Here is a 24,019-nt window from a genome sequence, read left to right as displayed (position 1 = left end):
TGAGGTTCTCTGCTAATTTGTCCTTTGCTCCCCGGAACAATGAGTTGACTGTGGAGGGTGCACTGGGTTGTGGGCTTTAAACTTGATCTTTAACAAGGTTGGAAGGCCCTAGGGCACTGGGGAAAAAAGGACGCAAAAATGTGATGTTGGTGTGTTTTGGGGATTTGGGGGAAAGGAGGAACAGAAGGAGGCAGAACCCAAAAGTTTCCTTGTTTATCGTGTTACAGTAAATGAATGTGCTAATACTTTCTTATATTTCTAGAAAATGAGAATCAATAAGTAGATTTAATATGCTATTTAGAGCTACTAGGGAGAAAGATGCTATAAAAATATATTAAAAGGGTGTTGGAAAGATGGCATTTACTTTGAAAACACGACCTTTATCCATGTTCACTGGCCCTGTAATATTCCAGTATTGTAGCACTGGTGTATCTTGTTGAGATTACTTATCTGGCAATCTCAAATACATAAAGCAGTCTGTGCCAACTAATTTGGGGGGGTTTGTTTGCTTGCTTGTTATGTTTTATTTTGCTGTAGCATGCGGTGGCTTGATGTGGGATCTCAGTTCCCAGACCGGGGATTGAACCCTAGCCGCAGCAGTGAAAGCCGAGAATCCTAACCACTAGACCACTAGGGAACTCCCTGTGCCAGCTAATTTTTTTTTTAAAGCCTATTGTATATAGCACAGGGAACTATATCCAATCTCTTGTGGTAGAACATGATGGAAGATAATACGAGAAAAGGAAAGATGTATATGAATGACTGGGTCACGTAGCTGTATAGCAGAAATCTATGCATTATAAATCAACTGTACTTGATTTTTTTTAAAAGCCAGAATTATAAGTCTTTTCTCATTCTTGGGTAAACATTTTTATGTCCTTACTTTACAGTTCTCAAAGGTGGTTTTTTATTTTATTTTATTTATTTATTTATTTATTTTCTCTTTTTAAGGCCACATATGTGGCATATGGAGGTTCCCAGGCCAGGGGTCCAATCAGAGATGTAGCCACAGGCCTACACCACAGCCACAGCAGTGCTAGATCTGAGCTGTACCTTAACCCACTGGGCGAGGCCAGGGATCAAACCTGCATCCTCATGGATGCTAGTCGGTGTTTGTTAACCACTGAGCCATGGCAAGAACTCCACAAAGGCAGTTTTTTAAATTTGCAGACCTTTCTGGTGATGTGCTAGTAAAAGTTTAACACCTGGCACTGAAAAGGGGGAGGGGGAAGAAGCTCGATGTGTCTTGTGTGCTGATTTCTGTGGTGTAAATCCTTCCACCTTGCCTGGATGTGGGAAGAGAAGCTCGGAGTTGTCTCCTGTAGGTGGTGCAAGGCGGCTCAGCACACCAGTGGTTTTAACACCAGGAGGTTTGAAAGGGAAGAAGCAGTTAGAGGGAGGAAGTGGAGAGACAGAAAGACCAAAGCATATAGAAAATAATAAAAGAACCTTAGAGCAAGTTGGGAGGCAGGGGGGTTTCCATCAAAGGACTTGAGTGAAAGGGTCTATTCTCTTCCCTGAAACTATGGAGATGAAAAAAAATTCCTAAAAAGTGGGGGGGGGGGAAATCTTCGGTAAAAGTAGGAAATGGCTCTAGCCCAAAAGACTGAAGCATTTCTGCTAAATTTGGTAATATTTGGAGGAAATCCAAGGAAAATCAAAATATATGTCTCTTAGAGCCCCAGGAGGTGGGAGGTGGAGGCTGTGGCAAGTCCAAGGCAGAAAGCCTGTACTTGGAGGAGGGAGGTTGGAGGCACCCAGGTGGGTCTCTGGCGGCAGCCCTTGTTCCCGTTTTGATGTTTTCTTTGTTTCTTGATTATGCAATATCTTCTATGTTTCTTCTTTTTTTCCCCTTCTGTAATTCAGGTTCGTATTGCGTTTTTCACTTGATTGTGGAAGTAAAGTATTACAAATATGAATAATAATATAACCAAAGTCTACGTTTCTTGATTTATTAACTTCAGACAGTGCCTACTGGCTCCTACATCTGAACAGTTAAATAAATAGCACATTCATATTCCTCCTATCTTCTCCTCTAGTCTCTTGATTATATTACTTATTATTTTGATGTTATCAAGATTTCTGACATTTTCTTTTTTTCATGGTTACTGTACCTTTATTTTTTTCAGCTTTATTGAGATGTAATTGACATAACATTGTATACATTTCAGGTGTATGGGTATGAAGTGATGATTTGATATACATGTGGATTGGGACGTGATTACTACAGTAAGGTTTGTGAATCCAGTGCCTCCGAGTGTTACCTTTTTTTTTTTTTTTAAATTGAAGTATAGTTGATTTACGGTGGTGTATTAGTTTCAGGTATACAACAAAGTGATTCTGATATGTGTGTGTGTGTGTTTTTTCAGATTCTTTTCCATGATAGGTTACTGCAAGGTATTGAATATTGTTCCCTGGCTATATCGTAGGTCTTTGTTGGTTATCTATTTTATGTATAGTAGGGTTTATCTGTTAATCTCGTTCCCCACCCCCCACAGCTTTACCGTGTGCACACACGTGTGTGTGTGTGTGTGTGTGTGTGTGTGTGTGTTGAGAAGATTTATAGCATTTTCATTGTATTCTGCATGCTATAATTGTTTGGCTTCCATCTCATAATTAAATAATTATGTTGCAAAAACCCAAACAAAAGAAAAATGTCAAACCAGGAAGCCTCACAAAATGAAAAAATAGAATTAAGGAGAACAACATGGTTATTAGAAATCATAATATAAAGGGGATAAACTCCTTCATTAGAAGGAAACTATAATTTGAATATGAGTCATTTAAAATAAAGTGATTGCAGGCAAATGTAAACAAGCAAATGTAAACTGAAACTCAGTAGTGGTTGTAATTAATATGAAAGAGCGAGTTTTTACTCTTAATTCTATGCCCTCTGTGGTCTGAACTTTTTAAATAAACTTGTGTCGCTTTCACAATTTTAAGACATCCCAGCCTATATCCATTTGTTATAACGAGACACAGATGGGAACTGTGTATAGGAAATAGTGGCTCTGTTTAGCTCCCTGTTTTTGTCACATGGCAAGCCCTTAGTAAGTAGTGGCTGAAAGAATGTCTCCTCAAGATACTGTAGTATCAATAAGCAGCTTGTGTTTGCTCAGGGGGGTTGGAGTTTATATTTTTCTGTAATGTAGCCTTATGATGTGATTGTTACTTTAGAAGGGATTTTATTGCTGTTTTACAGATGTAGAAATACCATCCCACATTTCTTCTGTCATTGATAAGTAAAATGTTTTGCTTTAACCTATTATAGTGGGCGCTCCAATAGAGTGTTGTATTTATTTGGCTTTATTTAGTAGAATCTGTAGTTAGGAACTAAAGGTGTGGTTTTAAAATTATGTTAAAAGATCTTCTTCTTAGAAGGATTAGGGGAATATAATTCATTTTAGACAAAGGTCCGTCTTTAAAAGGACATGATTTGGAAAATAACTTGTGTGCAGTGGTTTGTTCTGGAGGAGTCGCGGTAGATGAATAAGGGCTCAGGGTGACTTAATTATCTTGGTGGAGCAGCTGTGAACTGCCAGTCTATCCTGAAAACCTGCTTTTCACCTAAATGAGAACGGCAGAATGTACAGGGATTGCTGGGGATGGGCAGAGCACGCAGGGCTCCGGGATTGAGAGGAGAGGAGGTGTTGGAGGGGGCAGTCGGTTCTACAGGTGGCTTGCTGGAGGCACATGACTCAGTTTCTTCCTCTTGAGTCTGAGTCAAGTGGTTGCAATGTGCACACAGGGATGCAGTTGGCATTGCGTTTGGGTGGTCGTTACTCCTGGCTTTCCATCTGTGTCTTGGCTGCAGTGCCCGCCCTGTAGGATACATGGGCTGAATGTTCATCTCTGAGGTCTGACATTCATCTCTGAGGGTAAATGGGTGACCTGGTATGCCCACCCTGAGCAGCTGCAGAGGTTCCAACAAAATGTCCAGCTGCTTGAGGCTGGACACCGTGCTGTCCCCCATTTTCTAGCGTGATGGGAGGATTATAAGAGATGTCCATTAAATGCGCATATAATCTGCTTCCGTTCCTCATGCTTTTGTGTGGAAAACATGTTGACCATTTAATAATATGGAGTAATCTAGAAATTGATCACACTGGAATTTCATAGACATTCATACAAGTTGGGATAAGGTGGAAAAGTGCTTTGAAACCTCATCTCGAGGGCATGTGTGTTGCTTAAAAATTGGCCAGTGGAATCTGTTATTAGCACTTCCCAAATCTGTCTCACAGAATACAAGATGCCCCTCAAAGAATGGGCCTGGGATTAAATAAATGGGAAACAATGCATAAAATATTTTTTAAATATATGGATGATGCATAGGAGTATATTAAAAACAGAGAAATTCTGCCGTTTAGGATGCTGTTGACATTGGTATCAGTTGACAACCCTAAAACTTCACCTGGTACCTTGTTTTGTAAAACATTTTACATTCTCTGGCACATTTTGGGAAAAGGTGATTTTTTTTTTTTTTAATTCTCACACTAGCACTTGTGGATGGATAAATTAGAGGACTTTGTAGAACTGTGTGGTTAGTATCTTAATTTGAGGTAGAATTAAAATCCTCTTGAGATATATTTCTAGGACCAAAGTCTCCTCCTTCTACTGTCTGTGCAAAGGGTATAATCTCTAGATCTCATTTTCGATATTCATTCTTATTTATTTTTCTTTATGTCAGCATTACTTGTAACTTAAAAGTTTAAAACGTTTCCTTTCCTTTCTTGAACCCTGAAGGTCTTACAAAGGAGGAAAACAGGCAAAAGGTAGCAGCCAGATGGGGAAGTTGAAAGATTTTCAGCAGTTTACAAGTGATTACATTTCCTGAATGTGAACAATGAAGGGTGGCTGGGCTGTCCTTTAGGTTTGTGGCTGGAATTTGTGTAGCCTTCATGATGGAAAAACCGAAGATTTGTTTGCAGGATGAGTTCAGGTGTAGGCTTCACTTTTTCTCTCTTCCTGCTGAGCAACCCCAGCCTCTGATCAAGGGGCACTTCTTGTTGTGTGCGGGGGGGTGCCTCTGACTCATTTTGGGGCAGTTACTGGACCCGATGCCTGTTAAAAGCATTTGCTGTATTTGTCGTTCTGCTTGGAATAGTGAAAAGAGTCTTTCTCAGCCACTGTGTCTGGATATTTTGTTGTGGCTCTGGGCACTGATTGCCTAGCCTCTCACTTTGTGGCCGAGGGGTGGGACTCCGCACAGAGGACGGGTCTCGCTTACATTTGCTGCCGCGTGGGCTTGTTCCTCCCAGTCTCTGGCCCCCTCCTTGCCTTCTGGAAAGGGTGAGCTTATCCCAGCCCTGTCATTGCCCCTGCAGTGCTGAGCCTGTACCAGGCATGCTCTCAAGAGCCTGTTTCTGACTGGGGGAAGTGTAAAGCCTACCAGGTAAGAGTGCATACTGAAAAATGGCTGAGTGGAAGTGAAAATTGACCAAGGGGAGTAGTTCGGATAAGTTCAGGTTTTTTTATAGCTTGCAGGAGGGCTGTCACACTTTTATTTTTATAATCCCTGAAGGTAAGCAGATATAGGGTTTATGCAGTGGCAGAAAAGAAAATAATCTGTTCTTAAATTCCTTAAATCGCTCAGACTTTTTATAAAGATTGTTTGATTTATTCGTTACTGCTTTTTTTCTTCATGTTTTCTAATAAGGGAGAGACATAAGACAAAAGGAAGACAACAGAGTGTATTAGACACAGTTTTGTGGTAATTCTGGCACTAATTAGATGCAGATTTATTTTAAAGCTTTTTATAAAATTTCCCTGAACCTGACTGGAACTCAAATATTTTTTTTTCAGTAAGGCATTTATTGATAGTATTGGATTGATTGTTTGGATTTTTCTGTTATCATTTTGCATATTTGCGTAACACTTTGTATATTCAGTTTTTTTAAAATTTAAGTATAGTTGATTTACAGTGTTGTGCCTATTTCTGCTGTACAGCAAAGTAACCCACTCATACATATATATGCTTTCTTTTTCTTGTATTATCTTCCATTATGTTTAGCATTTACATATTTAAAAAATTAACCTATATTGGAGTATATGAGAAATCTCTGTACCTTCTGCCCAATATTGCTTTAAATGTAAAACTGTTCAAAAATCTAAGTCCAGCAAAAAAGAAAATTAACTAGTCTCTTGAAAATATTTTCTGCTAATACCTAAATCTGATGCAATACAGCACAAAGAGTGTTAAACCTTTTCCCGTCGTGCATGAATTATTACCGAAACTGATTCACTCTTATTTTTCAAAATGACTAATAAAAGTAGGGGACATATTTCAACTTATTGTATTTTGATTGCCACTTTTTAAAAAACTATAGCAAGAGAGGCAGAATGATTGTTTTAAAAACTCTCTTCCTGAATAAGACGTGAGACGGAAAATAGGCTTTGTACTTACTTTGGAAATGTACTTATTTATTGCTTTGGAAAGTTGGTTGGACAATAGGTAAAATTCCTTCCTAAAATTAGGGTGGAATTCAGTAACTGAGAAAGTTGGGGTTCTGTATTTGGCAATCATATTTATAAAACCCCCCTTTTTCATGTAGTTGCACATATTTACAAAGAAATGAGGCTAAAGTAGGAAATTCACAGTGAGTACAGAATAATTGGCTTCAGATGGCTTTAGAAAAATCTTTCGTATTTGTGTACTTTGTTTTGTCAGTGAGGAATATCTTCGTATCTTCCAAGCCATGTTATCATGAAAGAAAATGTTAAACCTTTAGTTTTGTGTGACCCGCAACTAGCCACAGATATTTGAGCCTAAATCCGTTTCTATTACAGTGACTGAAATAAACAGAATACAGTCATTAAAATGCAGTGATTCTAGACAGATGTATATGTGATACATGTATAAAATACAACATGCCATGGTGGTTTAGAAGGGGAATGAAGAACTTTCCCAGCTGTCTTACAGCTGAAATGGGGACGGTAGCCTGGGAATTCCTCTGATAGTTACCTGTGGGATAAAACATTTTATACCCTTGTTACATTAAAGAGCAATTACATGCAAAGTGATGGAAGAGATATGGACTATTTCTAGACCCATCGGAGAGTGTGAAACTTTTCCAAAGTGTTGGCAGCACGTACCAATGTGTTGGTTGTGATAGACTCTCGGGGCATCCGGGGTCCAGGCAGCCTTTTTCTGCAGGTGGGGGCCAGGTCACAGCTTTTCAGAGAGAAAGCAGTCCTCAGGGGATGGTGTTCATGGGAGACCAGGCATTGAGGCTTTGTGTGGCTCACCTGTGTCCCTATACTTGGCTTCTCAGTCTGAAGTTAAAGCTGCCTTTGGGAAGACTTAGGTCCCTGAAGCTTGAGCTATAGACTCGATGTAAGATCAGGCCACTACTTCTCACACTTGACCGTGTGTATGAAGCATCTGTGATTTGCTTAAACAGCAGATTCTGAGACAGCAGGTGTGGGGCGAAGCCTGACATTCTGCATTTCTAACAAGCTTCCGGGGGGCTGCCGACGCTGCAGGTTCTGGGAGCATACTTTGGCGATATCAAACTTGATAACACAATATCAAACAGAATATTAAACGTGATTTGACATGATATTAAAAACCTCCCAGATAATTATTTTTAACTTAACGAACATTGTCTAATCAATGCTAAGCAATGGGCTGGTGCGGCAAATGACGGAGAATGTGATCAAGGTGAAGTGACCAGTGTAGGCACTGGCTCTTCACAGATGATGTGACTGATGACGTGTCACCTCCTGTTTTCTCTGGAAGCAACGTGCAGTATCATAGCCTCCAATGAGCCACCATGGCTTTTCTTTTCTGGGACTCATTACCTTTGACAGCCCTGCCCCTGGCCTCTGGGGACAGGTCTCTCTTGCGTCACCACCAAGGTCTCATCCACTCCCTCTCTCTGCCCATCAGGAGCGTCCTGCATGTGTTGGGATTGATTTGCATCTTGCTCCTATAGCTTCTAAGAGCATCTTCTGCCCAGCCTGGCTTGCAGGTGCCCCACTACAGCTCAGTGAGAATTGAAGTATAGAATTGTCATCTGTGGGGAACTGCTTCTTTTCCTTTCACAAATCCAATATCATCAGACGGTCTCCAGCGTTGATTTTTTTTTTTTTTAATAAACCTTCCATGTCTCAGCTTGTTAGGTTTATGCTTTGAGTTTTCTACATAAATATTTGGTCAGGGTCCTAGATACACTATGAACTCTTATTGTTATTATTTTTTAATGGCAACACCCATAGCATATGGAAGTTCCATCTGAGCCCCAGCAGCCACTGCAACGCCAGATCCTTTAACCCACTGTGTGGGGCTGGGAATCAAACCTGTGCCTCCACAGCAACCTGAGGTGCTATGGTCAGATTCTTAACCCGTTGCACCACAGCAGGAACTCTGGCACTATGGACTCTTAAAGGGAAGGGAGTGAGCATTGGAGCACTAGTGTGGTACCCCGAATGCTTCAGGAATTTTTATTCCCATTGTATTTTCCTCTTCAAACCTTTTTAATGAAAATTTCACATGTACAGTAACTTGAAAGAGTTTTCAGTGAACAGCTGTATATTCACCACCTAGATTCCACCGTTAACATTTTGCTTCATCACATCTGTCAACCTTCCTATCCCTTTGTCCATCTCTTCCCTTTTTTTTTTTTTTTTTTTTGTCCTTTAGGGCCGTACCCGCAGCATGTGGACGTTCCCAGGCTAGGGGTAAAGTTAGAGCTACAGCTGCCAGCCTACACTACAGCTAAGAGCAACGCTGGATTCTTAACTCATGGAGCACCATCTTATTTTTGATGCCTTTTAAAATAAGCCTCAGTTGGCATATTTCACCATTCTTATGATTAACTAGAGTTCAGTATTTTTTGAGTGTTTCATATGAAATGCACACATCCTTAATTGTACATAAGTTGAGCTTTGACACGTTGAGTGTACCTGTATAAATCCCCGGCAAAATATAGAATATTACCAGCACCTGAGAAAGTTCCCTCATGCCCCTTCTCAGCTCCTTTTGTTCTTTTGTGAATTTTCCCAAATGAGGACTTAATTCATCCCAAATAGGTGATTTGTGATTAGTTTATTTCTTGAAACTAAATTTTGATCAACTTTATTTCATGCAGGTTACTTTCATATTTAGCAGTACACATTGTACATTGTACTTTCTTTTTTCTTTTCTTTTTTTTTTTTTTGTCTTTTTAGTGCCGTACTCTAGTATATGGCGGTTCCCAAGCTAGGGGTTGAATCAGAGCTGTAGCCGCTGGCAGACACCACTGACACAGCAACTCGGGATCTGAGCTGCCTCTTTGACCTACGCCACAGCTCATGGCAACACTGGGTCCTTAACCCACTGAGTGAGGCCACGGATCAAACCTGTGTCCTCATGGATTCTAGTCAGATTCATTTCCGCTGAGCCATGACGGGAACTCCTGTACGACACTTTCTAACATGTTAATATTTCATCTAGACTAACTCATCATGTTCCTTAATTCTGACACATCAAAGATTTAACAACAGTAACTTAGAATATCTGGTCTTCCTCCCGGCAGAGATTACTTGCCAATAACTCGGTTGATTCTTATATATCAGTAGACACAGATACTTGGCAGTAACCATGTTCTAAGAGGTTCTTGGTGTGATTAGCACCTGTTTTCTCTGGATACAAAGAAACAAAACAAAACAAAACACCTTTTTCAGGCCAGCTGTTCCTTGTGAGGATTTTATTTGAGGATGTATTCACCTCATCATTGAGCTTGAAATATATGTTGGTTGACACTGCTTCTTTGGGAACAGAAAGCTCTGTTCCTGTGATAATCTTAATTCCAGAGATATTCCGTGTTTGCATACAGGAGTTTGTGTCAACTTTACCCTCAAGTAATTTGGATCTTCTCTCATAAAGATACAAGGAGCTGTGTAAAACCTCCATTACCCGGACTGCACCTAGCCTGAAACTCCAGGCTCTCCGAATGACTTGTAACCAGAAAAATAAAAATATCCAGCCATGTCTTTGGTCACAAGCAGTTTTTAAATATCCAGCAAGAAAGCATAGGCCAGAGAGTATGATAAAAATGAAAAAGTTTGTAAAGTTGTTCAGGGGGTATTTTTTTTTTGTCTTTTTGCCTTTTGAGGGCCGCTCCCCCAGCATTTGGAGGTTCCCAGGCTAGGGGTCTAATCGGAGCTGTAGCCACCAGCCTACGCCAGAGCCATAGCAATATGGGATCTGAGCCACGTCTGCGACCTACACCACAGCTCCGGGCAACGCCGGATCTTTAACCCAGTGAGCAAGGCCAGGGATCGAACCTGCAACCTCATCGTTCCTAGTCGGATTCATTAACAACTGAGCCACGACGGGAACTCCACAGGGGCTATTGAGTACTCAAGTTGAGTTCTTTGAAAGTGCCAGAAAACTTCCATTTTTTATTTGGTTATTTTCACTAGTCATTTTCACACCCTTTAATGAAACATGAAACTCATCTTCTGAGAACCCACCCAGCTCCTTCAACTGTTCCTTACGTAGAGCTGGATTTTGCTTTTCTAGTAAATACTGAATTATAAGCAGTGGTTTATTTATTTCAGAAAAATCCATAGAGAACAACTCAGAGTTACAGATATTATATGTGAGGTACTTAGAAGTTTCTCTGACAGTTTTTCTCCAGACAATTTACATAGAGAATTTATTGTGATTTTTAAGGGTACATCATTTAATAGAAACTTTAAGAGAAAGTTCTCTCTTAAAAAGGAATCCAAGAAAATAGCCCAGCAGTTTTTAAAAGCATACTGTGTGATCCTTAGAATCAATTGATCAAATACTTCAACAGTTATCTATTCAAAATTTTAAACCAGAAACTGGCTCTGTCTCATTAGGGCTAATACATAGTTAACTGCCTATAGGCCAAAAACCAAACCAAACCAAAACAACAGCAAAAAAAACCCCCAAAGCCCTGCATGCATATTTACTCCATTCTCGTTTTCCAAGCTATTTAAAGTTGCTTTTCTCTGAGATGAAAGAACAGAGTAATATTTACAAATAAATACTTGCTGAAGTCAATTCTAATAAAATAATTTGGAGAACCATTGTAAGAAAAACATAAATTCAAGTTATAAATCGAAGCAGCTTTCCACTCAATTACAACAGTATGAGACTTCTACTTATTTAAATATTTTATCTTATGACATTGGGGGCATCAGAGGCGTGTATCTGCGTTTCTTGGTATAATCATGTAACCTAAAGTAGAGAATTGTGGGAAATGGTCACTTTTTCCCCCTCTTACAATGTCAAGCCCCAGTGGAATAGAAAAAAATGTCAATTATCTTCCCTCATATCTTGTAGAGCACTTGCACTTATTATAAGTTCATCTTATAACAAAGCGCTGCCATTTTTGCAGGTCTTATAAATACTTTCAGCTTCGATTAAAATTTTAAGATTCTTGGAAGTTCCCATTGCGGCTCAGTGGGAACGAACCCGACTTGTTTCCATCAGGATGTGAGTTCTGTGGCCAATAGGTCAAGGATCCGGCTTTGCCACAAGCTGTGGTATAGGTTGCAGATGTGGCTCGGATCCCACATTGCTGTGTCTGTGGCATAGGCTGGTCGCTACAGATCCAATTCAACTCCTAGCCTGGGAACCTCCATGTGCCTTGAGTGTGGCCCTAAAAAGCAAAAAAAAAAAAAAAAAAATTAAGATTCTAGGACAGGAGAGAATTCACCCAGCCACTTTCTGTGGAGTAGAATATCTTACCCTTTTCCTTTGTACATCCTGCCTGTCCTTGAAGAGTGAGCATAAAAGTCAACCATCCCCGGAGTGTCCGTTGTGGCACAGAGGAAACGAATCCTGACTAGGAACCACGAAGTTTCAGGTTTGATCCCTGGCCTTGCTCAGTGGGTTAAGGATCCAGCATTGCTGTGAACTGTGGTGTAGGTCACAGACTCGGTTCAGATCCTGTGTTGCTGTGGCTGTGGCATAGGCCGGCAGCTGTAGCTCTGATTCAACCCCTAGCCTGGGAACCTCCATATGCTGTGGGTGTGGCCCTTAAAAAGCAAAAAACAAACAAAAAAAAGTCAACCATCTTGAAGTTTTCCTGCCTGTGTTAAGTCAAATCTTTGCCCATCTCTCCATTGCTTGAGTACGTATCGCATTGATTTATCAACCTTTTGGCATAGTCTTCAGTGCAGGTAAAGACTGTTAATTATTCTCTAATTATTTTATATATTAACCTCATCTTCCCAGGGATCTCACAGAATTCCTTTGTGAGAATTCCTCTGTGTGAGAGCCCTGTCTTGCACATCTTTTGCATTTCCTGTTTTTTCTTGCTTTGTGCTTTGGAAAGCCTTCACTCAGTAAATATTGCTGGCTAATTGCCTGAATATTAAGAGAGCCCACTTGTCTCTGCAAACGTGATTAACTTCATTCCCCCTCCTCTTCTAGCACCTTGCCCTAAGAATAAAATTAACAGAGGATCACATTAAGGCAGAATAATTTGTAGTTTTATGTTTCTTTTCCCTTCACTTTTAAAAGTTACTGTCGTGTATCTGGCCATGTTTCAGTGTTAGCCCTAACGTTAGGCACTTTAGTAATTCCTTTCATCTATGGAGAACAAATTGTTTTTCCAAAATAGTTTCATTTTCCAGAATGACTCCGTGAAGCACGTTCGCCCCAGTGGTTGTCTGGAATGTAAAAAAAATCTAACACTCTGAAGTTTAGCTACTGAAGGACTTGGGAACAGAAAAGGGACCACACGTTGCTTTCAGTGCATCCTGGCCAGGAATGTAGGAGTTTTGTGAGCTGAGTTCTTTGCCCCAGCAAGCTTGGGTGTGGTCTATGGTCTGGAGTGGAGTGCTGAGCTGGAAAAGTCTGTTCATCGGTTTCTCCATCCTGTCCTTTGTCTGCATCACGTAAGTACATCTACCAAAGGAAGGAAATAAGGCATGACAGTCATTGTAGGCATACCTTGTCCTGCACAGTATTACTAGTTGCTAACTCTATGCAAACAGATTTTCTGCATCTGCTAACAAATTGGGACATCTGGCAAAGCCCAGACTTGTGTTCTCTGCCGTAGAGAAGGCACGTGATCTCCAGTTCAACTCAGTGTCCTCAAGATTCTTGTATTAGTGGCCTGTTGCTGCTATAACACATTGCCATAAATTTTGTGGCTTAAAACAACACAGGTTTATCGTCTTACAGTTCTGGAGGTCAGAAGTCTAAAATAAGTCTGCAGGGTCATGTTTTCTCTGAAGATTCTAGGGAGCAACCTGTTGTTTTGTCTAGTTTCTGGGGGTCACTTAAATTCTGTGGCTTGTGGCTGCATCACTCTGACCTCTAGTTCCATTGTCATACCTCCTCCTTTGATTCCCCTTCCCACCTCTTCTATTGTATAAGAACCCTTGCAATTCTTATGGGGGGTCCACCCATCTCTCCATTGTAAGATCTTTAATCACCTCTGCAAAGTCTCTTTTGCTATATAAGATAACATATAGCAAAGGGATGTTCCAGGGATTAGGATCTGGACATCTTGGGGACAGGGGGCGATGTTATGCTTACTATACCCCAAATCTACCCGCTCCCTCTAGTGACATATCTGGCCATTTCAGACTCTGACCTCTAAAGGGTTGAACAATTGCAATTGGTTTCCACTAACCTGGATTTGAATATTTATCCAGCAAATAAGATGAGAATATTTAAAAAATGGATCCTTTCCTTCCTCTCTTCACAAATCATTGTATGTTACTATATCTTCTTCTCTAAATGTTGCATTTAATAATTAGAAAAAGAAATAGCTCTTCCTTCTCTCTTGGCTATCTTCTGTTTTTGTTTTGTTTTACCCAACATTATTTTATATTTCAAATCTTTTTTCCACCGTGGTTTTCTTTTCATCTCTAGAGTAAACTTCCTGCTCATATAGCCACTTCTTCTTTCCTTGCTCCCTTGACTATTAATCTCTCAAACGCTGGTTCTTGTCCCTTGGGGAATTTCTGTTGCCATTGTGATTTGTGGTTTTCTTCCCTCTTTCTCCATCTTTTCATGTAGTTTCTTCTTTTCACCCTCTACTTCTGTCCTCACAATTTTCTTATCTATCTTTTTCATCTGACAATAGAAAGTGATGTACATTTTGAACTTTGACACTGTCATTTATCAGCAGAACATAGTGTAATGTCCACTTTTCCTGATAAAAGAGTGGCAAAATTAATGTCAGAAACACAAAAGCTACTTAGTACCCTAAGGATTGAGAAGAAAAACTCAACCATACAGAAAGGTATCTGAAGCAGGAACAGTTTGTCCATCTATTCCAAGAACCACTGGCATTTTTTCTTTTGACCTTTCTTAATATTTTTAGTGTGGATAGTGTAACTAGTGAAATAAATTAGTCTTCTTTTTATATAATTCATGGGTAAGGCTGTTTCAGAACTATATAAGGATCCAGAAGACCAGGATATAAAGCAGTGCTTCTCCACATGCGGTCGCCAGACTAGCATCACCTGGGAACTTGCTAGAAATGCCAGCTACCAGGTCCCACTCCGGACCAACGGGATCAGAAGCTCTGAAGAGAGGGGTAAAATTCTATGTTCTAACAGGCTCTCCAGGAGATTCTGATGCATAGGCAAGTTTAAGAACTGATACATTTTGGAGTTCCTGTCGTGGCGCAGTGGTTAACGAATCCGACTAGGAACCATGAGGTTGAGGTTCGATCCCTGCCCTTGCTCAGTGGGTTAACGATCCGGCGTTGCCGTGAGCTCTGGTGTAGGTTGCAGACGCGGCTCGGATCCCGCGTTGCTGTGGCTCTGGCGTAGGCCAGGTGGCTACAGTTCCGATTAGACCCCTAGCCTGGGAACCTCCATATGCCACGGAAGCGGCCCAAAGAAATAGCAAAAAGACAAAAAAAAAAAAAGAACTGATACATTTTATTTTTACACCAGGGAGCTGGGGAGAAGCTTTTCTCTCTCTCATTTTCTATTTCTTTTATGTTTTGTTTTGGTTTTGGCCACAGTCATGGCACTGTGGAAGTTCCCAAGCCAGGGACTGAACCTGCGCCACAGCAGTGACCTGAACTGCTGCGGTGACAACACCAGATCCTTAACCCACTGTGGCACAAGTGAACTCCCTATAAATAGTTTTTAAATTGCTGAATGTTACTGAATTGTGTGGCTATATCACAGTTTATTCACATGTTGGTAGACCTGTATATTTTTCCAGTTTCAGGCTACGAAAGTTGCTGTGAACTTTTGTATACAAGTCTTTTTTGTTGTTGTCATTCCTTTTTTATTTTATTTATTTATTTTCTTACTATTTTTTTTTTTTTTTTAGGGCCACACTTGCAGCACATAGAGGTTCCTAGGCTAGGGGTCTAATCAGAGCTACAGCTGCTGGCCTATGCCACAGCTACAGCAACACAGGATCCGAGCAGCGTCTGCAACCTACACCACAGCTCATGGCAATGCTAGATCCTTAACCCACTGAGCGAGGCCAGGGATTGAACTCTCAACCTCATGGTACCTAGTTGGATTCGTTTCCACTGCACCATGAGGGGAACTCCCAGTATACAAATCTTTATGTGGACATGTTGTTTTGAGTAAATATCTGAGGATGGAATGGCTGGAACGTATACATGTTCTGTTGCATAAAAAAACTGCCAAATTGGTCTCCAAAATGGTTGGACAGTTTTGCATTCACATCTGCAATACCTGAGAGTTCCACTGGGCTATTTTTACCTGTTGTGATATTACACAGAGAGGGATTCAATTGTATGTTGATATTTAATATGTGTAATTTACATTACAGGTGTGAATGTACACACATGTAGAAAAGTGGTTATGTTTCATTATGTTATGAGAATGTGGATCACCAGTTTTGTTAGTGAAATGCTAAATAATGCATAATATGAAATTGTAACCCATGAATGCAAAACTCTTGTTTTATATATATATGTAGATATATGATTAATTTTCTGTTTTTCTTTAATATTTGCTTGCTTATGTCATTTGCTGACCATTGCTCACAGTTAGGTGGCAACCTTTCAGGAAAAATGATAGGAACCCTAACACGAGGAAATTGTTATCACTCTTTCTTCCCCTCCCAGCTTCGGAAAAGGCTCCTGTCATATGAATTTGGTGTTAGCTCAGGCTAGACCTCTGCTGTTGCACCAGAAAGAGTGTAAGAACCTCTGAGATAAGGAGTGGGAAGAGAGACGAGCAAGTGAAAGATATTGAGGAAGAGTGATTATAGGTGGAATAAAAGGAGTGGAGTGGCTATGAGGGAAGAGAGTTTCAAGGAGGTGTGGTCAGGACCCAGGAATCACATGAGGATGGAACCAATGGATGTGGCTGCCATGGAGACCAGACTTACCCACATCATCATCATGACACCAAGCAGAATGTGAAAAATATCCAAGAGAAGGAAAAGCCACATGCTGTCAGGGAAGAGAGTGACTGATTCTATACCTGGGATGGGGAAGGGAAAAGTAGGGACAGCTTCAGAGAGAGCAGTCAATATAAGGACAGGAGAAGAGAGGAAGAAAAAGAACCTCATTTCTGTAAATGAAATGCCAGGGAGTTCCTATTGTGGCTCAATGGAAACGAATCTAACTGGTACCCCTGAGGATGCAGGTTTGATCCCTGGCCTTGCTCAATTGGTTAAGAATCTGGCATTGTCATGGGCTATGGTAGTTGGCTGTGGATGCAGCTTGGATCTGGTGTTGCTTGTGGCTGTGGTATAGGCCAGGGGCTACAGCTGCGATTCAACCTCTAGTCTGGAAACCTCCAAATGCCCAGGATGCAGCCTTAAAAAGACAACGACAACAACAACAAGAATGCTGGAATTGTTGAATGGCATTCCTAGAGCATGGGAATAAAATATAGGGCTGGGTGGTTTACTATACAAAATTTTATCCTAAAGGTATGGGGACAAGTTAAACTGCTGCTGTTAATTTATTTCATACAGCAAGTAGAGTCCCTATGACAAGACTGAGCCAGGGGCAAGGTTGGTATAAATTTCAGTGACTCATTCCTTGTGTCTAAAATAGCAGCAGGCTGGGGGTCAAAGTGTAGTGAAGAAAGGCAGTCTTTTTGACACATATTCCCCTTGAAAGCAAACTTACAACCAGTATACGTCATTCAGCTTTCTCAAGCTGGTGTAGGGACTGGGACATAGGGGGATAAAGGTAGGGAAATGGGACACAAGGCTCCCTCAGATCATGAAAGGCATTGTGTTTTATGCAAAGTCATTTTGATTTTATCCTATAGGTCAGCCATTTTCAAAACAGCCTCTAGACATAGCTTTGGGCATCCGTGAAGACATTCTAATGAGTAGTTCCCATCGTGACTCTGAGGAAATGAATCTGACTAGCATCCATGAGGACTCAGGTTTGATCCCTTGGCCTCGCTCAGTGAGTTAAGGATCCAGCGTTGCCGTGAGCTGTGTGTAGGTTGCAGATGCTGTTTCGGATCTGATGTTGCTGTGGTTGTGGTGTAGACCAGCAGCTACAGCTCCAAATTGACTCCTAGCCTGAGAACCTCCACATGCCATGGGTGCGGCCCTAAAAAGACAAAAAATAAAATAAAAAAGACATTCTAATGGGGAACACTTAGGGTTCAGAGACTCGTGAGGGGATAGTCATCCAGGTTTCCAGCCTTTATGGCCACTCTTTCCTAAAGTTGATCTTCCTGGAGATGCAGCTGCTCTCCCGATTCCCTTTTTATAGAAGGGATTCATTCCTCTCATCTTTCCAGAGTTCTAATATTGTCCTGTGAGGCGAAAACAGCCTAAGGCCTAAACAAAAGGACACTTTGTTATAACGAGATGGAAGGCATGTTTGGATCACTTGGCATATTTGATACGTGATTGAAAGTAATGTTGATGATAGATCACCATCTTTTGGCCTAAAACTCAAAAAGAATTCAGGGATGTGGGTGATGTGGCTGCAGCTAAACTCTCACACATTCATCTACATTTTAGGGCAAAAGGATTTATCAGCAGTTATGCATAGGAATATGAAAAATTGGAATAAAATTGATGCAAAACCATTATTACTTTAGCATTAAGGAATATTCATCTATAAATGCCTGGGTTAATTTTTTAAAGCTGTATCTTATCAAGAGACATATTTTAAAGTTTTTTTATATTTAATATTTATTGGTCAAAATTTTATTATATTTGTGTGTTTTTCAGTTGTTTACTAGTATATGTTATTGTATAACTCAGAAGAAATTATTTCACCCTTTGGGGCTAAATTCAGAGTAAATTAATACTTAAATTCTAAATTATTTGCATATTTTTGTTGTGTATATGCATGTATATGATAGGTCAATTCAAAAAATATCTTGAGGAGTTCTTGTTGTGGCTCAGCGGTTAACGAATCCAACTAGTGTCCATGAGGACTTGGGTTCGATCCCTGGCCTGGCTCAGTGGATTAAGGATCTGCCTTTGCTGTGAGCTGGGGTGTAGGTTGCAAACTTGGCTTAGGATCTGGCTTTGCTGTGGTTGTGGCATATATTGTCAGCTACAGTTCCGAGTGGACCCCAAGCCTCGGAACTTCCATGTACATGATTCGGCCAAAAAAAGACAAAACAAAAACAAACAAAAAAACTTTGAATAATCAAAATATATTCACTAAGATAAAATTTTGCATTGAAGATAGAATGAGAAGAGCATGATAAAACGTAAATGTTAAACGAGAGCTTATTGGAGTTCCTGCCATGGTGCAGTGGGTTGAGAATCCCACTGCAGTAACTCAGGTCACTGTGGAGACACAGGTTTGATAAGCAGCCTGGCATAGTGGGTTAAAAGATCTGGCATCGCCTCAGCTTCAGCATAAGTGTCGGTTGTGGCTTGGATTCGGTCCCTAGCTTGGGAACTTCCATATGACACAGGAGGGGCTGTAAAATTTTTTTAAAAAAGAAAAGAATGCCTTATTTATTTAATTTTGGCTGCCCCCATGGCATGTGGAAGTTCCTGGGCCAGGGTTTGAACCCAAGCCACAGCAGTGGCAACACCTAATCCTTAAGTGCTAGGCCACCAGGGAACTCCAGAATTTATTTATTTTTTTAAATGGATGATCATGGATATCAAATCACTGTACTGTTTAAATTCTTGTGGATTTATTTGAGTGATATAGCAGTTATTTTACTTAAAATGTCAACCTTTACAGCATGCCAGAAATTTATATCAACAACTTTTTTGAATGTATGATGATAAAAATTAGGATATCAACTTAAAACTGACTATTGGTCACCTGGTTTTTCTAGTTTCTTTAGAGGGATACAAGCACAGATTTTTTTTTTTTTTTAATCTTTTCTAGGGCCGCTCCCGTGGCATATGGAGGTTCCCAGGCTAGGGGTCCAATCAGAGCTGCAGCCGCCGGCCTACTCCAGAGCCACAGCAAGGAGGGATCCGAGCCACGTCTGCGATCTACACCTCAGCTCACAGCCAGATCCTTAACCCCCTGATCAAGGCCAGGGATCAAACCTGCAACCTCATGGTTCCTAGTCAGATTCATTAACCACTGCGCCACGATGGGAACTCCACAAGCACAGATTTTGGAGAAGCTGCAGTTATGGATAATGGGGCACCACTAAAGCATTTTGAATAGAGAAATACCTGTTAAGATGGGTGGATTTGTGGAGTTCCTGTTGTAATTCAGCTGGGTTAAGAACCTGATGTAGTCTTCATGAGGATGTGCGTAGATTCTTGGCCTCGCTCAGTGGGTTAAGGATACGGTATTGCTGCATGGAGATGCGGCTCAGATCCACTGCTGCCCTGGCTGTGGTGTAGACTTCAGCAGCAGCTTGCATTTGACCACTAGCCAAATATATATATGGGTGGCTTTGAAAAGGTATTCTGCTTCCAAGTAGATAATGTATAGGGTGAAGCGTAGAGGTTGGAGGTAATAGGAAACTGGGGGTAAGTGGAATACTGAATAAAGTTTTACCATCAAGAGTTCCCTTCATGGCTTCACTGGCCTCGCTCAGTGGGTTAAGGATCTTGTTTTGCCATGAGCTGTGGTGTAGGTCACAGACTCGGCTCGGAACTCACGTTGCTGTGGCTGTGGCTGTGGCTTGTGGCCGGCAGCTGTAGCTCTGATTGGATCCCTAGCCTTGGAACCTCCATATGCCAGAGGTGTGGCCCTAAAAAGACAAAAGACAAATAAAAAGAAAGAAAGAAAAAGAAAGAAAGAAAGAAGGAAAGAAAAGGAAGGAAGGAAGGAAGGAAGGAAGGAAGGAAGAAAGGAAGAAAGAGAGAGAGAGAAAGAAAGAAAGAAAGAAAGAAAGAAAGAAAGAAAGAAAGAAAGAAAGAAAGAAAGAAAGAAAGAAAGAAAGAAAGAAAGAAAGAAAGAAAGATGGGCTGCTATCTTAAGCAGAATAATGGCTCCCCAAAATGTCTAAGTTCTGGTTTTTAGAATTTGTAAATTTTACCTTCCGTGACAAAAGGGAAGTCATGGATCTGATTAAGAGAATGGACCTTGAAGTGTTTAGATTATCCTAGATAGTCTGTGTGGGTCAAGGTATGAGTTCTTAAAAAGTAGGGAACTTTGGGAGTTCCCCGGTGGCCAGCAGTGAAGGATCTGATGTCACTGCTGTGACTTGGGTTGCTGCTGTGGCACAGGTTCAGCCCCCGACACAGGAACTTATGCATACCATAGGTGTGCCCCCCCAAAATTAAAAATTAAAGTAGAAATCTTAACTGACTATTGTCAGAGAGAGAGAGAGAGAATGCATATGTGCTTGGATGTTAGAACAAATGGCATGAGAAATCCAAAGCTTGAAGGAACTTGTGACTTGATTCACATTACTGGCTTTGAACGTGGAAGAAGGGAGCCATGACCCAAGGAACGTGAGTGGCCTCTCCAAGCTGGGAGTTGCAAGTGACAGCTTTTCCCTCAGACCCTCTAGAAGGAAGCACTGTCCTTGGTTTTACTTGGTGAGACCTATGTTATACTTCCGACCCACAGAAATTTGAGACAGAGAAGTGGTGTTGTTTTAAGCCACTGGGTTTGTGGATGTTGTTATGAGACCAGCAGAAAACTAACATAGCAGGTTTGCTCAGGTTTTTCACTGAGAAAGGAGATGACTATTTTTTTTCTCTTGACACTGAATTTGATACGCCAGAGGTTTGCAGTCCAGAGTCACAGACATTTTAGTCTCTTTGAGCACCTGCCTCCTGGAGCAAATGAGACAAAGTGGCCATGGAGGAGCATTTTATTTCAAACTTAGTTGTTTTCAATTCTCTCCCTGTGGGTGTCTTCTTCCTCAAAGTCGGAAGTGGGAATAGATGATCTTCAGTTTGAAAATTCTGAGGTTACTTGCCTCAGATGGAGCGAAATAAAACAAAAGACATCACTGTCCAGGACAGTCCCTTCTCTGGTGAGGATGAGGGGGGAAAAAAATGAAGAAGCACATGCAGGAAGTATTGGTGAACATAGGAACAGAGCATGCACCATAAGACATGGGTGTGGAAGTTCCCATTGTGGCTCAGTGGGTTAAGGACCTGACATTGTCTCTGTGAGGCTGCTCACTCAGTGGGTTAGGAATCTGGCATTTCCACAAGCTGTGGTGTAGATCACAGAGATTCGGCTCGGATCCTGTGTTGCTGTGGCTGTGGGGTAGGCCAACAGCTGCAGCTCCGATTCAACTCCTGGTCCTGGGCACTTCCATGTGCTGCAGGTGCGGCTGTAAAAAGAAAGAAAGAAAAGACATGAGTGTGGACTGGGTGCCCAGTGCCTTGTTTAGGAATGTAGCATTCCTAGACATAAATCAGCATGTGCCCTGGAATTTCTTGGCTGAAGTCCCTCATTTTGCATCAAAGTGTAAGTGAAATAGAGAGTTCCCAACAGAAGCATGTATTGTCCTAACGGTCTTGTGGGCCAAAAATTCATCATCGTAAAAATCTGTGTCTTGGCATCACTGTGGATTATTATGTAAAATAATCTGTGTTATTGAAAGCCTTCTCAGGCTCATTGTTCAGAGATTTCAGTCCCACAAGTAGAATCAGCTGCTTGATGGAGAATTTTCCTATTTCTTTGGTTCTCCTGTTTGAATTCTACAGGCTGGGGGAGGTGTGAGGTGGTGGTTGTGCAGAGATTGCTCTGGGGAAGCGTGCATGCTAATGCCTGTTCTTTAGGGCTACCTCTTGCCTAAACTCGAGTAGTGCCCCAACTGAAAATCCCCTTGAAAATGTGATTCTGGAGTCCCCGTCAGTGGTGCAGTGGGAACAAATCCGACTAGGAACCATAAGGTTGCAGGTTCCATCCCTGGCCTCGCTCAGTGGGTTAAACAGATCCCAGTGTTGCCATGAGCTGTGGTATAGGTCACAGATGTGGCTCGGATCTGGCTTTGCTGTGGCTCTGGCGTAGATCAGGTGGCTGTAGCTCCAATTAGACCCCTAGCCTGGGACCCTCCATATGCTGTGGGTGACACCCTAAAAAGCAAAAAAAAAAAGGTGATTTCTGGTATAACTTTCACTCAAAGACAGGCAATCTTGCTGACCTGAGGAGAAGACTGCAATCAGTGGTGCCATGAAAACTATTTCCAGATCGCTTTAGTGTTGCTAACTCATTTCCTGGCTGAAGATCACATCCATACTCATTCTCACCCATTCAAGGACTCCAGGTGCAAATTCTGCAGGAAAAAGGGCTATTGATCCTTCTCCTCATTGAGAAGGAGTTTGTAATGTGATTCCATCTGAATCAGTTGTTGCTCTCAGACCCTGGAAGACTTTGTTCTAGCAAAATTATGTAAGCCCTTAAGCAACAATTGAACAAATGTTCATGAACTTGTTATCCAGACACCGGCTTGCCAAATGCTGTGGTGAGACTTGTGGAGATGAGAAGTCCAGTGAGTTAAGCTGTAGAGCCCATATGTTGTGTTTGATTGTGTTTCTCGGGGCAAAGTTCCATGGAAAAGATGACCTTGACCAAACTTTGAATAGCTGATCAAGCTGTGACCGTCAGAGATGTCCCAACAGTTGTCTTTTATCAAGAGCCATCAAATGTCTTTGGCCTCATACACTGTTACTAATATTGTGTTCATAATATTAGTCTTTCCAAGGAAGACTGGCACCGATCCACTTAATATCTGTGAGCAGACTGCCAGTGTCATGGGCCGTCTGCCATAGGAGACTCAGTGTGATGATCATTCTTTTCTCTTGTTGCCTTGAACACCATGCAAGGTGTATCTCAGAGTAAGTCTTTTTAAGGTGGCACCCACAGCATATGGAAGTTCCCAGGCTAGGGGTCGAATTGGAGCTATGGCCTCTGGCCTACACCAGAGCCACAGCAAGGCCAGATCCGAAATGCATCTGCAACCTACACCACAGCTCACAGCAGCACCAGATCCTTTAACCCACTGAGCGAGACCAGGGATCAAACCTGTGTCCTTGTGGATACTAGTTAGATTTGTTTCCACTAAGCCATGATGGGAACTTCTCAGAGTAAGTCTTAATAATGCCCAGTGATCAAAGGTGGTTCCTTGAGGACAATTCGATTATTTTCCCTACACCTTCGGGGTCTAGCTTTTAGTCTTTTGGGGCTGTTCTAACAAAATAGCATAGCCTGGGTGGCTTAAACAACAAAGATTTATTTCTTACAGTTCCAGAGGCTGAATTCCAAGGCCAGCATATTCCTCATGATGAGGACTCTTCTAATTTGTAGATAGCCTTCTTCTGGCTGTGTTCCTCCATGGCCTTTCCCAGGTGCTTGCACCTAGAGAGGGACAGAATCAGGTGTCTTTATAAGGGCATGAATCCCGTCACAAGGGCCCCACTCTAATGAACTAATCAAATCCTTATCACCTCCCAAAGTCTCACCTCCAAATACCATCACTTTGGGGATTAGGGCTTCAACAGGTAGTTTGGGGAAACACACGTGTTTATTCCATAACAGTCTCGCTAGGACAACAAAAGGAGACAAATACTAATTGTTCTACAGAGGAGCTTAGAATAACACTCCTATATTATCGTCAAAGGGTACCCAGTCATCTTTTTTTTTTTTTTCCTTTTTGCTAAAGAAAGATACAGGTCAATATTAGTGAGCTAGTGAGACTTGGGAATTACTTTCTGATCTTGGGCTTA

General features: G+C 41.4%; 1 protein-coding gene across 7 annotated transcripts in view; it reads left to right on the top strand.

The window, feature by feature from the left end:
* The window catches only part of PLCB4 (phospholipase C beta 4), a 485,858-nt gene that overhangs the window by 116,653 nt on the left and 345,186 nt on the right, over positions 1 to 24,019 (top strand). For 2 of the 7 annotated variants that reach the window (XM_047771684.1, XM_047771686.1), the window contains exon 1: positions 4,835 to 5,392. The exons of 4 other annotated variants lie outside the window; for them this stretch is intronic. The gene's annotated coding sequence lies outside the window, so the exon portion shown is untranslated. Of the gene's footprint in view, positions 1 to 4,834; positions 5,393 to 24,019 lie in introns of those variants that run through there. One more of the 7 variants, XM_047771690.1, reaches the window with a different exon arrangement.

The sequence above is a fragment of the Phacochoerus africanus genome, chromosome 3, assembly GCF_016906955.1.
Source record: "Phacochoerus africanus isolate WHEZ1 chromosome 3, ROS_Pafr_v1, whole genome shotgun sequence".
In the NCBI taxonomy this organism is placed as follows: domain Eukaryota; kingdom Metazoa; phylum Chordata; class Mammalia; order Artiodactyla; family Suidae; genus Phacochoerus; species Phacochoerus africanus.
The sequence above is the reverse complement of the archived record's forward strand: the minus strand, read 5'-3'. Positions and strand labels throughout refer to the sequence as shown.